The 19,269-nt window shown below is 59.2% G+C and overlaps 1 protein-coding gene across 2 annotated transcripts in view; it reads left to right on the forward strand.

Annotated features, from left to right (window-relative positions):
* SCUBE1 (signal peptide, CUB domain and EGF like domain containing 1) overlaps positions 1–19,269 on the forward strand; it is a 142,917-nt gene that overhangs the window by 59,385 nt on the left and 64,263 nt on the right. The window lies entirely within an intron of this gene.

Raw genomic sequence — 19,269 nt, forward strand, 5'->3', positions numbered from 1 at the left:
AATGAGCGCTTGTCATGCACTAGCACATAGTGAGCCCATTCTCCGGATTAAGAAACTGAGGCACAGGGAGGTTGGGGAACTTGCCCAAGGTTGCCTAGCCATCGCTCTAGCAGTCTGGCCCCGAAGCCCGGGCAGACTATGCAGAGTGTTCTGACAGGCTCAGAGCCCTCTGCATAGCTGGCCCAGGCTGGGTGAGACCCAGGGGAGGCTCTGAGGGACAGCAGAGACACCTCCTCAATTGGCACCACCCACAGTTCCCCAAACGTGAGCGCTCCCTATACCCAGTGTGCCTCGTGAAGCACCAAGAGTTTCAAAAACATCTGGTGGTGGACATTTCCTGAAATTTCCCACTTCCCTCTTCTGTTCAGGGAAGTAGCCCGAGTCGCCCTGGCCTCTTCTCTCTACAGTTCACAAAACCTTTATGAACTTGAGTTACCGAGGCGACCACTCCCCTCCGGGCGAGGGCGAATGCTCATTAGTGTCCGTCCTCGTGCTGAATGTCCCCAGACACCTGGGCTGACATTGCGGGTGTCAGCCATTCGGTCCCGCTGCCTCGAGCTGGGCCTTGCTGGGAAGGCAGCGGGGGTTCCACGCACTCACATGGGTAGGAGACTGGGGGCTCCGGGCTCGTTGGTGATGTGCTTGGGCTTCGCACCAGCTGTTTGCCTCGTGGGAACCTGCTCGCTTGTTTCAGAGTTTACAGCTATTCTCCGGATGATTCCGTTATGCAAAGATGGCCTCTATTAAGTTAAATTATTTTCTAAGAACTCAACATGAAATAGTGTTGGAGTCTGTTCATTTTATCTATAAGTTTGTGAGGGTAAGTACCCCAGTGTAGCTGGAGACAAAACAATGGGATTTTTTTTTTAACTTTCTATTGTGAAATAATTACGGATTAATAAGAAAATGCAAAAATAGTAGAGAGAGGTCCCATGCACGCCTCACCCAGTCTCCCCCCTCGACAGCATCACTAAAGAACAGTACCAGCCCCGGGAATTGACGTCCGTACTGTGTGTGCACATGGTTCTGTGCCATTCTGCTAGATGTACATTCGTGCAGTCGCCTCGGCAATCAGCAGTTCGCATTGTAGGGGCGCCTGCTGGCTCAGGCACATGTGGGGCATGTGACTCTTAATCTCGGGGTCGTGAGTTCATGCCCCACGCTGGGGGTAGAGATTGCTTAAATAAATACAAAAATCACTAAAAAGAATTCACATTGTCATAGTAATCGAAGAGCTGAATACTCTGCTAGGCACACTGCGAGCACTCTCCCTCTCTTCACTGGGGGCTCTGTGAGTTGGCGTCTAAACCAACACGCTTCCAGAGCGAAGGGAGGTACGATTAACGGTGACAGGGCAGCAGGTATAAACTGGGACTGTCCTGGGCAATCTGAGGCCTAAGGTCACCCTGATATTACCTCATTTAACCACTTGAAACTGTCAAGGGAGGTGCTAGCTACTCCCATGTGCGGCTGTGCCCAGAGTCATGTGGCACACAGGGGTGGTCCCAGGGCTGGCATCTGGGCAGGCTGGCTTCAGATCCTGACCACCTCCTGGGGCTCCCTCCCAGTGCTTAAAGGAACCACGACTATCCCATGGCTCAACTCTTCTTCGGGTAGGCAATGAAAATGGGGTTCTAAAGAGAACAGGGACTTCCTCGCCCACGGTGCCCACCAACCTGGCCTGGGGTTGTGATGCCCAAGCCTGCACCCTGGGCATGACGTGGTGTGGCCTGGCATGCTGGGTGGTCAGCATGGGCCCCAAGCAGCATCAACAGGGCTGTTCGGCTCAGGGGGAACTTCGTTCTGTCTCGGGGCTGGAGCCCGGGGGAGGTAGAGCGGCTGGAAGAAGCCCCTGAGAGCAGGTGGCCCCCGAGGTAGCCAACTGGCAGAGAGTGAGTGGACGGGTAGTCGGCACAGGGAATTGTTGGGGGTCGGGGGGCAGTGGGGGCTGCAGTGGGAGGGAAAGGGTGAGAGGCTGCTGGGACCATCTGGGTCCAGGCCTTGGTTGGAAGAGATGGATCAGAAGCAGCTGACCTTGAAAAACAACTTGAAGTGGGCCATGGAGACAGGCAGAAATCTGAGACAGAGGTGCAGGACACAGCCGCAGGGTCACAAACACAGGGCCCCCTCCTCCCGTCCTGGTCGCCAAGGTCTGGGATGGTCTGGAGCAGGAAGGGCCCTCAGGCACAACCCCCTCAGTGCCATGTGACTGAGCCTGATGGGTTGGGTGCCAGGTTTGCGCTGATGTCAGGTCACGTCTGTACCGTGCAGGGAAGGGGGCTCCCACTGAGCCCCTCCCCCGTGCCTGATACTCCTCATATGTGGTTGCTTTGGATTTTGTTTCCTACCTAGCCTAGACTCTGGGTCTCCACCCCCCCCACCCCCAGCACTTTTGTCCCCTTCCCCCCAGGCTGCCCTTCACAGTCTGGGCCTTCAGGCCGGGTGGCCTGGCCTGGGGTCCTCTGCTAGCCAAGATTTCAGCTCTGCTCCGGCTGGCCGGTCATTCTCGCCTGTTGGAGCGTGAGTCCTGGACCCTGAAACCAGACCCGAAGAGGGTGCAAGCGAGAGGGTCAGGACACTGTGCGCAGTGGGAGTTTGGACTTTGCTGTGAATGTTATGGGCCACCCTGTCAGTCCTGGGGGTTGGTCATGGTCCACCATTTGGGACCATCACTGAGCACCTTGCGGTGGACATGGAGATAAAGCAATTTTCTGGCAAGTGGCACTGGTGGCCATCAGGGTCTGGAACTCCCACAGGGGCAGTGTGGATGGAGAGGAGGGTGCCCAAAGGGAAGAAGACAAGAGGGTGGCCAAGGGGAAGGTGGCAGGAGGATGGAGGGAAGGTGACAGAGGATGCAGGGAAGGTGACAGGAGGGTGGAGGGAAGGTGACAGAGGATGCGAGGAAGGTGACAGGAGGGTGGAGGGAAAGTGAGAAGCAGGGCAGCCAGGACTTTCTCCGGAGCCCGCCTGCCTCGGGTTTGCACTTTGGAGAGGCCTGCTGCCCGCTTCACGTAGGTGCAGAATATTTCAGTGGCAGCTGTCTCTGGACAAGGTGGGGCCTTGTGCTTTTTAACCCAAGGAGCCCTGGAGCGGAGCCAGAACCAGACCAGTGTGTGTCTCCTTCCCTGGAGGCTGAAAATGCAGGTCACGCTCAGCACTCTCCCTCGGGGTCCTGATTCACAGATGCCCAGGAGAGGCTTGTGTGAAGGGCAGGCGCCTGCCCCCCCCCCCCCCCCGTCACCTGGTCAGCTGACTCAGGCCTGCCCCCAGCCTGGGGCCTGAGTAAGTCGCTGGGAGTTGCCTGGTGTGAGAAAAAGCTCAGAAATCTGGGGCTCCGTCAGGGTTTAGGGGCTTGGGATAATTAAGTGGCATTTCTGATCTCCCTGCACGTGTTCTGGGGGCTTGGGGACAGCATTCTGCCATCTGTACTTCACTCAGTGACCTGTGACCAGGCACGTGGGCTCCATCCCGCTTAGTGGGCAGTGCTCAGAAGCCCCACCTTTGAGCCAGGGCATGTCCTCCCAGAACTCACAGACTCGGGGAGGCAGATGGGAAGGCGTGTGCTGTGGCCCCGAGGGTCAGCGTGTGGAGGGCTCTGGCATGGGGGGCCTGGGGCTGTGGGGGAGTGCTGGTGAGCTCACTCAGTCAGCAGAGAAGACTGCCTGCTTGCTGAGTGCTGCCCTTCAGATTCAGTCCTTCCAGCCAGACTGCTAGGAGGGCGGATAGAGGCCCAGCAAGACACAGCCTTCCAGTCGACCACAGCAAGAAGCCTCCAAGGAGGCCAAGCACATCTTGTCGTCAGGACCTGAGCCCGCTACTCAAAGCCCACGTCACCTAGGAACTGACTGGGGAGCTCCCCGGCCAGGGTCACTGGGCAGTTTGGGCAGATCCCTGGGGTTGGACCAGAGCAGAGGGCCACCAAGACCCCAGGAGCAGCCTCTGAGGGCAGCCACCCTCTGCCTATCCCAGCAGCATTTGTCCTGGACCCTCCTTCCACGCTCCTCCAGGGCTGGTCCTTGACCCTCCTCTGGACTTTGTCTTCCACCCTGCCCATCTGCTCTCACTTGCCCTTGGCCTTGGCCTGCAGGCAGATGGTACTCCATCCCTTGACCCCCTTCTCAGCCAGCAGGTGCCCTCCCTTGCGAGGCTCATCCCCGGCTCTCTGCTGCTCAGCTTACGCTCCCAGTCACTCTGACGCTTGCAACCACCCTGGGAGGTACTTTGGGTGAGCATTATCATTCCCCACTGCTGGAGGGAATACTGAGCGGGGCCACCCTGGGAGGCAGGATGGGGCGGGGGGAGGAGGGGGTACAAATTGCTAATGCCAGCTTCTCTTCCCTTCCCCTGCTCCGTCCACCTCCAGATTCCCATAAACAAGCCTATGAGCAGATACACAGTCCCTTCCAAATTACCCCAGCCACAGATAGCAGCTTAGCAGCCTGTCAGTGTGCCTGGCTGGCGGGCTCCCATGGGCTCCCGAGATGTGCCCGCATCACGGGATCCTGGCCGGACCATGACCTGAGGGGCCCCGGCACGGCTCCTGCAGGCCCAGGAACATCCCCTGCCTTGTGCCAGAGGTTCCTGTCGTCGGCTATGGGTGCTGGGGCCCCTGTGGGTGTGTGTTTTCAGTGAGGGGAAATAGCATGGCCACACCGGAGAATCCCACCCTGGTCTCAGGGCTACCCCTTTCAGCTGCTCCTGGGGGTGGACTGGCCATGCTAGAGCAGGGGCCGGGGCATGGGGTGTGCAGGTTCTCCTCGCTCCCCCTGCCTGCTGTGGACCAGGTGGGCAGGAGAATGAACAGCTCTCGCATTTAGTGGGAAGATTTATGGTGCTGCTGGAGAAGGCCTGGTCTGGCCCTGTGCAGTCCGGAACGGCCCTTGAGGTGGGGACAATAAATCCAGCCCATTATTTTTTACGAGCCTCCCACCCCATAAACAACTCCTTTGGCTGGTGAGCCCAGCTTCACGCCCTTCTCCTGGCCTGGCCTCCAGCCAGCCCTGGCCAGGCACCGGGACCCCAGCACTGACGGTGCAAAGTCGGCGAGGGGAAGTCTCCCCTGCTACAGCCCCTCAGGCCTCCCAGAGGGGACAGTGCAGGGCAGACAGGTGAGCACCAAGTGGAGAGGTAGCTGGCCCTGGCCCTGGCTCCCTTCTTGGCCACGAGCCCTGCGGCCTCAGTTTCTTAGTCTGTAAAGTGGGGCAAACATGAGTGAGTATTCATTAAAGAATTGTTTATGAGGACAGCTGTAGACACCCTGTGTCCCCTGATGGCGTGCGTCGACCTGAGCTCGATAGTACCATCCACTGTCACCGGGCATCACTGCGTGCCAAGCACTGGACCTGTACTTGGCCGTGGGCAGTTGGATCCTGAGAACAATCCTGTGCCGTGTGGCTCTTACTGTCCTCAGTTTGCGGGGGAGAAAATAGACACTGAGCAGCAAAGACATCTGTCCGCAGTGAGTAAGGGGCACAGTGAAGATTTGAACCCAGGTCTGACCGACTCCTAAGACCAAAGGTGCTGCCAAGAACAAACGGGTGGAGGGTGGGGACAGAGGAGGCCCGCAGCCTGGAGCCCCTTGTGGCACAGGGCTCCCCCTCTCCATTCCCCACCTGGGGCCAGGCTTCACCCTGATGCTGAGTTAGTGCAGTGGCTGGCTCCGGAGTCTCCCTGTCCCGCTTGGCCTTCTGATGGCAGCTGGAGCCACGGTTCCATCCGCCCTCCGCGTGTCATTCCCCACTCAGGACCTGAGTGTGGCTCCTCTCCGTGTTGTGCACGTTGTGAAGCAGCCACCGCAAACTCTTATCTGTTCTGCTCCAGAACGTCTGCCTGCACTGCCTTCCAAGCCTTCCACATCCCCAGTTCCCCCGCCCACCTGCCTTCTGTTCTCCCTGGAACCAGGGAGCCCTGTTATGTGTGCCCTTTACCCAGGATGGGCCTTGGACTGTGTTATTTCTTCCGCCTCAAATGCCATTCCTCAGCCCCTCACTGCCTGGAGAACTCTTCATCATCCTTCAAAACCCAGCCCGCTTTCACCTCCTCTGTGAAGCCGTCTCTGACTCTTGGCAGGCACAGCTTCCTCTCAGTGTGCGCCACGAGGTCGAGGGGCTCAGCCCTCTCTCAGGGCACCGGTGCGCAGGCTCCTCTAAAGGACACAGATGGCACAGAGGACACGTGCCGAGTGGCAGCGGGGCGGGATGGGGTCCATCTCATGCGGGAGATACGTGTCGGAATTGAGTGCGGCGTCAGTGTCACAGAGCCCTCCCGGGCCCCTCGCGTGAGCACCGTGCATAGCACCCGGCGTGGACTTGCCCAGGGCATGGGGCTGGGCCGTGGTCAGGCCGACCGAGGCCGCTGCGGCAGGACAGCCCGGGCTTACCAGCCCCTCAGAGACTGCCCTGCCGCTGCTGTGTCCACGGCCCTGCTGGAGCGGAGTCCTCCCCGGGCCACTTTGCTCCCCGCTGCCCCAGCACCGTCCTCCTGTTCCTGGGTCACCCATCACAGTGCCAGCGTGGCAGGCACCCGCACGTCCGTGTATCCAGTGAGGCCACGGCTAGGCCGTGGGCTGGAGTCAGAGGAAAGGGCGAGTGTGCAGAGGCTCCCACGGGCTGTGGCCCTGACCTTGCTGCGAGCTCGTGGGAAAGGGAGCGCTACTCAACCTCTATTGAGGTCCTTCTGTGTAGCCTTTACTTCTCAGAGGACACTTGGCAGTGACAGGTGCCACCACAGTGCACAAAGGAGGGGACAGAGGTGCGGGGAGGGCAGCAGCGCTGCTGGTTTGGGCTGGAGCCCCAGAGAGCCCGAGCACCCACGGCCCTCGAGCCCCTGCTCTGCTCCGCTGCACCGTGGCGGGCCCCGTGGCGGGCCCCGTGGCGGGCAGTGGAGGAGAGGCACCGGCCGACGTGCTAGGGAGCTGCTCGCGTCCCCAGAGGCTCTTCTGCTAGCGTATCCCCCGCATTCTTACTGGCTTCTCCTCCTAGGTGCCCAAGGGCTGCTGGGAACACTCTCGAGGCTGGCATGTTGGCCCCTCCTGCACCTACGTCACCTCTCAGGAGAGAGAAACAATTTGTTCCCTGGTCCTGGCCAGGCCATGGTCTGGGGCCCGCATGAGCTGACTGTCCCACCCACCCCTGCCATGGCTACCTTGAGGATCCCTGTGGAGGGAGGGATCTGGTTGCCAGATAACATAGAGGACACCATTTATATTTGGATTTCAAATAAACAGTGAATACATTTTTAGTGTAAGTATGACCCATGCAACATTTGGGACATACTTATACTTGGAAGTATTCGTTGTTTATCTGAAATCCAGATTTAACCAGGCATCTGCTGTGTTTATGTGGCACATGTGGAAGTCTGGCAGCCCTGAGAGGGGAAAGCCGCCTTCAGCCTCCCCGGCCTCAGCGCAGTGAAAAGTCGGCCTGGTCCCCGAACTCGGCCTGAGAGGCTTGGACGTGCTCGTGGTGACGCCTAGTGGTCAGTGGGGGAACTTCAGGGGGTCGGAAGGGGAGGGAGGGGTAGCTGGGAGGTGACCCAGGGGCCAGGGTGAAGAGGGGACAGGCGCTGCAGAGTCAGCCTGTTGGGGGCGCGGGGGAGACCGGCAGCCTTCGCTGAGCACCTGAGTCGCAAGGCCCTTAGAGCAGGAAGCTGCGCCACTTCCAGGGCCACACAGCTTAGAGCGGGCCAGAATGGGAGGTGTGCAGCAGGGCCGGGGAGCCAGGCCCCCCGCACAGGGATGCCACCTCCCGTGGGGCTCTGCAGCTCTGCACGCGTTTGCCCACGCACGTCTGCACGGATGGCCACGTGGTCCTGGCGGCTGTTAGACGGGCTGCCTCCCACCTCATAGACGCGGCTTTCCAGGGGTCCCGGTGTCAGGCCTGGTCAGGGCCCCGGGGTGGGGGGGCCCAAGGAAGGTCGGTATCACCTGGGATGCCAGGAGCCAGCCACCGTCTCAGCAGTGCATTCGGCCGTCTGTCCATCTGTCCACGTACACAGGGCCTGCCACCCAGTGAGCAGCTGCGGCAGTGGGCTTGTGTCAGCTGTGGGTAGGCGGCCCACAGGCCTTGCTCTTGGCTTCCACACAGACCCTCACACAGGTGGCACTTTGCAAAGGCTCATAGAACGTGCAGGTGCCTCACAGGCTGGTTGACAGCCCAAGCCAGCAGTGCCTCGTGAGCCGCCTCCTGATGCGGCAAGAAGAATGCTGAACTTGAGAGCTGGGGCGCTGGGCGCCCCAGGGGATTGAGAGTCGAAAGGTTCTGTGTGGCTCCCATGCTGACTGCCACGTGAGCCAGGGCAGCTCACTATCCCGGAGGCTTCAGCCTCCTCAACGGAAAAGGAAAGGCTTCGTCTAGTTGGTCTCCAGGGTCCCTTCTAGTGCTGGCTTTCCAGAAAACCAGTCCATTCTGGCTGTTTGCTTACATGTAATTCAAAGCAGGCCAGCTTCATTTCAGAGCCATGCCCCTTGGCTGTCAGCAGCGCGCTTTGAACCCACCACCCTGCAGCTGTACATTGAACACCTGTGAGGGGCTCGACTGTGGTCAGCCCCTGGGAGAGCAGCACCAGTGAAAGGCACAGACCAGTAAGCAGGCCGGTCCTGTGGAAAGGCCTGGTATAAAGGAGACACAACCTAAATATTTGTAGAAAGAGACAGCAAGTAGGCAGGTGAGCAGATGAAGGTGCTAGGAGTCCAATCACAGGAGGGTTGGACTTTCGTGGCTGGACCAGAGAAGGAGGCCAGCTCAAAAGGGCCAGTCCTGTCGGGGCCCTGGTGGGGGGCCACTGAGCCTGAAGGAGGGGCGGCGGTAGGAGGACAGAAGGGTCCTGCCTGGGAGTGTGGGGGTGGGGGAGCAGTGAGGGAAGGTCAGGCTAACAGAGGCAGTGAGATGCGGGCAAGGAGAAGGAGGGGAGCAGAGTCCCCTGAGGGCCCCTGAGGCAGCCCAGGGGATCCCAGGGGGCAGTAGGTAGGTCTGTGAGGTGAGGGGCTGGGGACCCCCTTCAGCCTGCTGGCGAGTGGCCAAAGAGGCCCCGGTCCCTGTTCCACCACACAAGTTAGGAGATCTCTTTCTGAGCCTTAGCATCGTCACCTGTCAGGTGGGCCTGCTGACAGAACCTGGCGCTCAGAGCCGTGAGAGACGGTCAGTTAGGGATGCATGTAAGGAGCCTGGCATGGGGCCTGGTCCTGCAGAGCTCGGGGTAAGTGGAGGACCACAGTCTTTATTACTCCCACTCCCCAGGTGGGGCTGCCCCTAGGGATGTGGCCTGCGGTGGGCCGGACTCCTGGTCAGCCGGGGATCTGGTCTGGGGCAGCCAACTGCTGACACCTCGGCCAGGCCTGGCATTGCCCAGGACGATGTAATTTCAGGGACGGAACGTGGGAGGGGGAGGCTTGTGTCCTGGCTCAAGCCCAGGCCTTGTAATGAGAGGCTCCCGGAGCACCATCCAGGCGCAGATATTGTTGGAGTGTAATTAGGGGATCAAGGCAGATCCGGGCAGGCGGGTGGTGCAGGATCAGAGTTGACACCCTACGGTGGGTCGCAGCCAGGGCTGGGCCTGCAGACAGATGCACTCTGTTGCCTGAGCATTGGCCCCTGTTCCGATGCAGAGTCAAAGCCCAGAGGGGTCAAGGCTAGGCCCCTCATGGGTACAGAACATTTCTCAGGCCTTCAGTCCGGGCTAGACCCTGTGCAGAGCATCGGGGCAAAGAGGTGACTTGGGCTCGGGCCCTGCCTCCTCCAGGAGCCACTAGTCTGGTGGGGAAAGCCTAACAGACCCAGCAGTTACAGTTAGTGTGGTGGGTGCTCTGAGAGAGGGTGCTGCGAGGGCTTTGGAGGCCCAGGACAATCCCCTAACAGTCTAGGGACTGGGAAGGAAGCTGGAAACAAGGAAGGCTTCCTCGAAGAGGTGACACCCAAACACGATCTCAAGTAACTGTAGTCGGAGCTGCCAGTCAAAGGAAGAGGGAGTGTGTTCCAGGCAGAAGGCCCTACATTCCCAAAGGCACCAAGGTGAGAAGGGAGGGCAGGATGTGCAGGCTGACAGAGTGTCCCTGTTACCTAGGGCCATGGCAGGCCAGGTGGGGTTGGGAGGACCTTAAGTGCCATACTGAGAACTCTCAGCCTAATCCTGTGGGCACTGGGTTGGGGAGGGGGGTTAGGGAGGGGACCCTGATGACTTTTTAGCAGTGGGAAGACACAGATTTATGCTCTAGAAAGTTCCCTCTGCAGCTGGTGAAGGGCAGGTCTTTGAGTCAAATGGAACAGGTTCAGGTTTCACCTCTGTCCCGTCCTACTTAAGTGGCTGTGGGCAAATTGCTTAATCTCTCTGAACTCTGTAAAATGAGGATAAAGCCACTTGCCTTGCAGGGTGACGTTATAAAGACCTGTAGTCTTGTCTTTGTGTGTGTGCCAGGCCTGGGGCTGGGCCCTGGGGAGCCGGGAATGAACAGGGTGTGCTCAGGCCCTCTGCGGGCTCCGGCAAGGGGTCTGAGGAGCACAGAGATTGGAGGGAGGGTCGGGGGAATAATCAGCTTCTTGGGACTGCTGCCATTTGACATGTCTTGGAGAGACAGGATGGGGGCATGTGGCTGCAGGCAGGGAGGACGGGAGCTGGGTCAGTCCAGTGGCCCAGATCACCGTGGGGCAGGTTAGGGAACAGAAGGGGACAAGCCCGGGCTTCCCTGCCCCTCCCCTCAGCATGACTCTCCATCGCCTCCTGGAAGCGCCCTGGGAGCACAGGTTCCGTGAAACCCAGGTGCCCCTGTCCCGCTCTGTGTCCCTTGGGCAAGGCACCAAGCCTTTCTTCACCCTGTTCTCCTCACTTGCACCGTGGGGATAACAGTGTCTCCTCTGAAGAGTGCCCGCGAGGCTTACGGAAGATGATTCGCGGGAAGTGCTTAGTATACAGTAAGTGCTCAATAACAGTAGCTGTGGCTGACATCAGCCCGCAGCGAGTTTCTGGCGAGCCCCCTAGATCCAGCCCCTCCCCTGACCTCACCTCAGCTGCAAGCTGTCTGCGCCTCGGTGCCCTCCTCTGATAAGTGGGGAGAACACCACGGTGCGTGTGTCGCCCCGATCCCTCCAGCAGGCCTGGCCCTGCTGCCGCTCCCGCGCCTCTCCCCCATGGCAGGACCTTTCCCTGTTTGCTTCATCCCCCTTCAAAGCATGTGGGAGCCCGTGTTTGTTTTTGCCTGCCTCGCTTGGACGGCTTGCCAAGTCTGGGCCGGGTAAGGCAGCAGCCTCTTCCTGCCGCCCCCAAGGCTCCAGCCTCTTTCTGGGCTAAGTTTCGATTGATGAGGTTGAAGGGGAGGAAAATCCCTTCCTGCTGAGGTGGGGGGAAGGGCGGAGCAGGGTGAGTGTTCTTTTCTCCCTGCTCTGCCCTTCCCAGCTTGCCTTCCTTTTCCGTGTGTTTAAGGGACATGGATGCGGAAAATGATGTTATTGATGAAGTTGCCATAGCAACGACCCGTGGGAGGCACACATTCCGGCTTTGTTATCCTGGGCCAGGGCGATTAGAAAGGGCCAGCTCCTAAGTACAAACAGATTGGGCCCGCCTCCCCCAGCCCTGCTTTAGATGCATCCGTGAACTTTGCTTTGCCGAAGACGCGAGGTGCACACTGGTTTGGGGCAGGCGGATTCTGCCATCGTTCACCTCTGTGCACACTCTCATGGGGTCTCCAAAAATGACAGAAGGCCTTTGGGGAAAATGGGCCCTGGTGGGGAAGGGCGGCCGGGGCCTGTCCCAGGGCCCAGAGTAGACAAGAATCTCGGGAGGGGCCCATTGCGAGGAAGCCTCGGGCTCCGGAGAGGTGAAGGCTGGGCCGGGGGACCCTGGCCCTGCTTCTCAGGCATGGTGTGGCCCTCGCCACCCTTCCCCCCCCCCCGGATCCCGCCTCCGTTTGCTTGTCGGTGAAATGGACATGGCGATACTCGCTTCTCAGGCTTGCGATGAGGGTTAAATTAGATGAAAGGGTAGTCAGAGCCCCATTCCCTGTACCGTGTGTTCTGGAAAATTCAGAGAAAGGGGCTCCTAATTGCGTCCCAAACCCAGCCTTCCTCCCTTCCCCACAGCCCCTACCCTCCCTCCAGGCTCCTTTGTCCCTTTCAGGGTGACAGCAGCAGCCTCCCACGTGCTTCCGGCCTGCAGCCTTGCCCCTGCAGCTTGCCTCACGTGCAGCATCCAGAGATCGTTCTGCCACATAAGCGCACCCCCGCCCCATTTACGACCTTCCTGTGGCTCCCCTGGCCTGGGGTGCAGTCCCTGGAGCTCTGACCTGGGCCCTTAGCCTCACTGGCCCCGAGAAGGGGAGGGCAGCTTGAGTGAGCACCTGGGAGGCAGGGCCCCTGACCAGCCCCTATTACACGGGTGGAAACTAAGGCTCAGAGGGAAGTGATTGCCCAAGGTCACGCGGTAAGTGGCAGAGTCTGAAATTGGACCCAGTGTCACAACATCTGTCTCCTCATTGCTCCCTGCCCCGTTCTGGGCACAAGGAGACACTCGATCCGAGTTTGCAGAACATAATTGGATTTGGATGGGTTAGATCAAATTAGATTCGACCTGGCGAGCAGCCTGGCCTGACTGGCACCAGGCCCCTGAAGACCAGGATTTCTGGAAACGACTCTGAAATTTGATCTTATTTCCCCTCTAGGCAAGGAGGTAAACAGGACTTTGTGCTGAACTTGGCACTGCACGGTTACGCCCCATATCAGGACAGGGAGCTAGGCCGAGGGAGGCTGCACCTGGCCCGGGGACAGCCATCTTGTTGTTCAACCCCCAAGAGCAGATGTGGTACAAAGCAGGAGCCACGGGAGGACAGAGTCTGGGCCAGGGCCCTTCAGTTCTGCAGGCTCACAGAAACCCACTCTGTGCCCAGCCCTGGGCCTGGCCCACGCTCTGAAGGAGACTAAGGCCTGGCATCCGCGGAGACGATGTGCCAGCCAGCACTGGCCAGAGTGGTCCAGCCCCCTCAGAGGAGCTGAGGTGGGGCGGAAGCCGAGTGGGTAGAGCAGAGGGCCCCGAGGCTCCTTCTCGGGTGGAGCCAGGACCAGTGCCCTGGAGCAGAAGTGCTTGGTGTCCAGCGCCTCACATGCCTCGGGGTTCCCCTGTTCAAATGCACATACCCTCAGCAGTCACCGTGCTGGTCATACTGCGTGTTAGCTCACTGCTCACAGGACAGCCCTTCCGGGAGAGGGCAGAGGGGGTGCCATCTGCTCCATCCCTGGGGCTGGGGCAGAGGAAGCCACACCAGGCTCCAGCTGGTGGAGCTAGCGGCCCGTCCCCTGCCCAGGCCTGTGCCGCCTCGGTCCCTGAGCCACCACAAGCTCATCTGCAAGGTGAGGAGCTGACGTGGGTCATCCTAGGGTGGGGCTCTGTTAAGGGAGAGGCAAGGGGCTGTCCTGTAAGTGACTGCAGGGCTTCTCAGAGCCTTTAATGTACGCTGGGGGGTTCCTGAGGGGCTGTTTCACGGAACACACAGCTGCAAATGCCACAGAGTGCTCTCACAGTTCTCTGTGAGGTGCCCTGAGGCCGAACGGCCTTCGTCTCTCTCCTTTTCCTCCCTCCTTCTGTCCTACCTCTGCTCTCCTTGTATTTCTGTCAGCCCCCGTGCTGGGCACTGAGGACACAGACAAGGATGAAGGTCCCTTTAAATTCCCAGCAGGGGCAGGGGAGGGTGGCTTAGCAAGGACGTGCAGGTAGCACCAGGCAGAATGAGGCAGGAGCCCGACCTGTGCCACACACATTACACAGTTCTCTCGTTCGAGTTTCACGGCAACCGCTGGAGGTAGAGGTTATGACAGCCCATTTCCCAGCTAAGAAAACAGAGACCCGGAGAAGAAGGTATCCGACCAGAGGCTCAGTCAGGTACAATGCAGGCGGGTTCCAGCCCCAGCCCTGCTTGGGAGTGGCGCACTCTTCCTCCATGTGCCTTGATGGCGGTGAGCACTCGTGCAGGCCACCCTACAGGCCTGGCAGCTCGCCTTTCCCTCCGGAGGGTCTGCATTCACGCCCTCAGTAAGATGGGCTGAGCAGCTGCCGCGTGCCGCCAGGGCCCTAGGCACCAGGACATAGCACGAACAGGACCCCTTCCGTGCCTGTAGGAGCTCTCTGGCTAGGGGGAGAGGTGACGGGGCAGGTAGACAAGCACAGGGGGACATACAGAGCGGCCCCTCCTCCTCCCCTATCTGCACTTGGCCATTTGGAAGGAAGAGACAGCGAGCCAGGAGACTTGGTCTGTGGGGTCGGATCTGGAGCTACACTGGAAGAATAAAGGCCTCAGGTAGCTGGCGAGGGGAGTCCCGAGAAAGCGCGTTTGTGGAGGAGGCCCCGTTCAGCACTGCCTGGCGGCATGGGTCTTGTAGGCTGGCCCATGGATCCCTGCCCTTGCTTAGCTGAGAGCCCGTGACCTGAGCAGTCACGGTGGGCGTGCGCCAGGCCTGCCACAGGCCACCGTGGGTGGTGCCTGAGCCGGTGGGAGGGCCGCCAAGGCTGCCGAGAGACAGCGGATGCAGGGGCCAAGCAGGTGAGGGGTGGGAGGGCCAGGCTGCTCGGGGGGCCCTCGCACTGCTCCCAAAGGCTAAAGGGGTGACACGGGCAGAGTCAGCCGACGGCTCTGGAGGTGAGCCGCGGCTCCACCCTCATGCTCAGTGGCAGCTGCTGCAGGGCCGGAGGAACTGGGGTTATGTGCTTTGTTGAGGGGCTGCCCCATGGAGGAAGAAGCATCTGAACTGGCCTTGAATGTTAATAGGTTCTTAATTCTGAAGAAGTAGTAACAGGCACCACTTACGCCCCTAACTCTGTGCCAGGTCCCCAGTTCTGTTCACCCCAGGAAGTGCTCGCTGCCAGTCAGCCTTCTGGGTCCCACAAGTGTAGCGCAGTGACCCCAAGGTGGAAGAGTGTGGCCAGGAGGCCAGCAGCCTGGGTTATAGTCCTGCCATGGGATCTGAGACAGACGCGTGCCATCCTGGGGCCGCATTTTCCTCACCTGTAAGACGGATGGACAAGACAGTCTGCAAGGATCCATCCAGCCCTGACCACCTGCCGCTCTGCCAGCCATGCCACACATCTCGTGACCCGGAGCGTGCCCCGGAGCCAAGGGGAAGGTAGTGCGGCTCCCGTGTCTGTAGCCGGTGAGGAGCTGAATTACCAGGGCAGAGCAAACCACATCGTTCCAGCCCCGCAGGCCGGGCAGTTCAGCCATCTTTGGAATGGTTGCCGATGGGATGGTGAGGCCCGATGGCCACGAGCTCAGGGAGGAGGTGCCTCCAGAAGCACTCAGGCTGAGAGGACTCCAGTCTCACATGAGGCTGCCTGTGTGGTGGCTACTGGGTTGTGACGCCCAGACCTGTGTCCCAGACCCTCGTGGAAGAGGGGAAAGGTTATTCCATCCCGTCCCAGGCAGGACCTATCTGGACAGTGAGGTGACTGAGAGGCTCAGAGCTCAGCCTGCCCTCAGGGGCTGGTCAGAGAGTCACAGGAAGACCAGGGAGGAGAAACATGGCCACCATATCAGTACTGCAAGTGAGGGCAGCACGGGCGTCCAGAAGGCCGCTGACCGGCCTGGGGACCGAGGAAGGCTTCCTGGAGGAGGGACAGAGCGGCATTCGGCCTTTCAGAGCCAGCGCCTTCCAGAGCGCCACCACGGGTTGACCACTTCCTGTAGCATCCAGTCTGCGGCAGGCATCCCTTAACCCAGTGGAGGCAAGAAGTGACAAGTGCCTGGAGAATGGGGGTGGGGGGCGGGGGGGACATGGCTTCAGGCCCGGCGGCACCCCCAGGGATTCAAACAGCAGGGTCAAGAATCAGCACCCACCCCCACCCCATTCTCCTCTGCAAGGACTCTCCTCTCAGCCAACTCTCCCCTTGTTTTGAAAAATATAGTTTTTAATTTAAAAAAATACTAATGTTAACATGTAACATTTTTAATTTCCATTGTTACAAATTATTAAATATAAACTTCCCCATCTAATTCCTACTATAGTAAACAGTAACTGCAGCATGTCAACACCTAAACAGAAAATCTTCACGCTTCTCGGTAATTGTCAGAAATGTAAAGAGGTCCCAAAGCCCTTTCCGCTGATGACCCAGTGCTGGCCCTGCCCTGGGCTGGAGAAAGAGGGCCCTGTGCTCTGGAGCCTGGGTGGGAACTTCAGTGAGTCACATGAGCTCACTCACGTCTTTAGGTGGAAGATGGGGGACCTCGCCCACCTCTCCCACAGTTGCTAAGACCACTGAAGTGGACACACTCGAGGCCTGGGGCCCACCCTCCCAGCTCCGGGGTTCCATTGCTTGCTTCCAGATCAACTTGGACTGGAACACTGGATTACCGCCCCCCCCCCCCCCCGGCAACCCAATTATGCTTTGCCAGCAAAACAACAACATCTTGGCTCGTTATTAAAGTCTAGATTCTCAGAAAGGAAGATTGCCTGCTGGCAAGTCCATGGTGTGGGAGAAAGATGAGTGACTTCTTTAAAGCATTAGGCTCTGTTTAGCATCCAAAGTTCAGGGCCACATCAGCTCCCCAGTGACAAATTTATGGTTAGTGATGATTAGCAGGGCTTCTCGTAAGTTGTGTTTATTTGGCTGGGAATGGAAATTCAATCTCCCTTTCTTCATCACGTATAAGCCTGAGCTTAAACAAGGGCCCTTGGGCTCTTCCCAGCTTAGGAAGAAAGCACAGATCTGTTTGAGTGGCATCGATCACCTGGGCCAGCCACAGGACAGCCCTGGGAGATTAACGCAGGGTGGTGGCGTGGGGGCAACATGGGGAGCAGTCAGGAAGCCCCGTGGAACTGGTGGAGTTTGAGACAGGCCCAGGATTTTGTCTGTGGAAGACCAGAGAGGCAAGGGCGTGGATGGGGAACACACCCAGGGGGTGTTCAATAGGCCGTGTGGAATAGCAGGCCCGTGGAGTGCGAGTACTTGATGGCAGAAGACAAAGCTGGGAAGAGGCCCGAACAACTCTTTGTACATTTGTGGGCCCCAGGGAGCCAGAAAGACCACTTAAGCAGGGAGTGAAGGGTGATGCCAGACTCAGCCCACCATTAACACAGCCACTGATGATGGTCCGGGAGGCTGCTTGGTGGCCACCACCTGCCGGCCGACCCCTCAGGGCAGCAAGTCTCTCAGAACACCTGATGAGAGGCTGCGTATGTCTCAGTGGCCCAGGAGATCCCCTCAACCGAAAGCCTCCTCTGAGGAGGGGCTGCCTGTCCTAGCCAAGGTCCGCACGAGGAGCTATGCCTTCTCTAGATCTGCAGGAGAAGGCACGAGCCTTCTGAAGTCAGCACCCCCATAGAAAAATCTAGTGTCAGAACACTACCCTGTCTTGTCTGTGAGGCAGAGATGATCATTCCCACTTTACCCGAGAAGTGATTTTCTCTGAGACACACAACTAGTCAGGAGGCCAGACTCCTGACTTTACGGTGACCTAAGAGAGCCATACTTTCTGTGTGAGGCGGGCTCTCGCCGGCTCGCAAGGGCCCATGGTGCCCCTCCTCCCTGCTGCACCTTCAGGCATCTCCCCGGGGAGCTTGGGGTCAGCCTGGATGGAGCATTCACACCACGGAAATGCCACAACCCCGAGCCCCGTCCCCACCCCCAGCAGTCGTTCGGCGGCCCAGCAGCCTGCTGGGTCTCCCATGCCGCCCTACAAGGTGTGCATGGGTGCTGTTGTGGAATTCAGTGAGCGGAAGGGGCGACTCTCCACACGAACCGGAAGCTTCCTGGGAGGAACCCTGGCCCGGGAGTGCTTTGTTTGGTCAGCTGTCGGGTAGTTGGTCCCACTCTGCAATCAGTCCAGCAGTGTGATCTGAAGAAGTGAGAAAATCCAGGTGAGAGCAGAGGTCAGCGCACCCAGCACAATGCAGGTTTCCCTCAGTGCCGTTTCGTTGTTTCGTTTCAATTTAGACTTTTTAAAAAAATCTTTGTTGTAGCCGCTGGGGTGTGTATGTTCTCAAGTGTATGTCAGATCTCAGTTGCCCCACACCCGTGCTTACAGCGGACGGGGTCAAGATGGAGCTGGTCCTGGCCCACAGGTGAGCCACCTTGGGGAAGGGAGGCCGCCGTGTGTCCCCGCCTGCGGCTTCCTCCGCTCTGTCCGGGCCTGGCTCCTCTCTGGCCGGATATGGAAGTAAGGTCTCGGGGCGCCGTGTGGGCCGACAGCAGCTCCTCCTTTCATCTGCCTTTAGCCTCTTGATGGACTTGTGACCTACAACCTCTCACTTGACCCCTGATGACCTCATAAATTCTGGAAACTCCTCACAAATCACCAGGAAGACAAATATCAACTGGGGTCATCTGAAGGGGGTCTGAGCCACTCCGGGCGATCAGGGAGGGAAGATCAAGCCTCTTGGGGTGGGGGGCGGGGTGTCCCAGGAACTAAGAGTGACTGAGGAGAGAGGCACACGGCCCGCCCAGGGGACGCTCATTGTCCCCGTTGTGCCAGAGCCCTCAGAGCACATTTCGGTGTAATCCTCAGCGTGCACTGACTGGAGGCCGGGCCTCTAGAGACTCGACGTGCATGGTCCCCAGTGCCTGCCCTGGAAAGCCAGGGCAGCACCGCTCTGCATTCCACAAGGCCTCTGCGGCAGGAGTGGGACAGAGGTTTACAGTCTGAGGTACTGGTCCAGTGCCTCTCAGTGCCCCATGGGCCTTTGGGCAGGTGTCTTAACCCCGATGTCCTCACCTCTGAAGGGAGTGCTTGCCTTTATAGGATCGAGGGGCCCAGAACGTGCCCAGAACATTGCTGCTGCCTAGGGTTTGGCGCTACAGTAGAGTCTCAGGGAGCCTGGGAGGAGAGGAGACAGGGAACAGCCGGCCTTGTGAGGGACAGGGCTTCTGAACCTGGCCCAAAGAACAAGCTGGAAGGGCCCGCTAAGCAAGGGCAAGATGGGCAGGGCTCCAGATAAAACAGCCCAGTGCAGCTAGAGGGTGGGGACACTAGCAGGCGGTGGGGCAGCCCAGCCCTGGCATCCTGGGGCAGTCTCCCCTTTCTGAGGCCTCCCAAACAGCAAGGAGGGCAGCTAGATGAGTCTTCACAGAACAAGGTACCGGAGGTTGGCAGACATTTTCCTTTAAAAGGAAACCTGCCAACCAGCAGGAATCCCGAACTAAGATGTTGGAAATGGGGATACGTGTGCGCCTGGACCTGGAACAGTCTGCATGGGGCACAGGGGTGTGCGGGTGGAGCTGGAGGCCAGCAGCAGGTCGCGCAGGGCTCTGCATTTGGGAGTGAGGTTCCACGGATCCTGGGAGCACTGCAGTGACCAGGGA

The sequence above is a fragment of the Zalophus californianus genome, chromosome 9 (assembly GCF_009762305.2).
Source record: "Zalophus californianus isolate mZalCal1 chromosome 9, mZalCal1.pri.v2, whole genome shotgun sequence".
Taxonomy (NCBI): Eukaryota; Metazoa; Chordata; class Mammalia; order Carnivora; family Otariidae; genus Zalophus; species Zalophus californianus.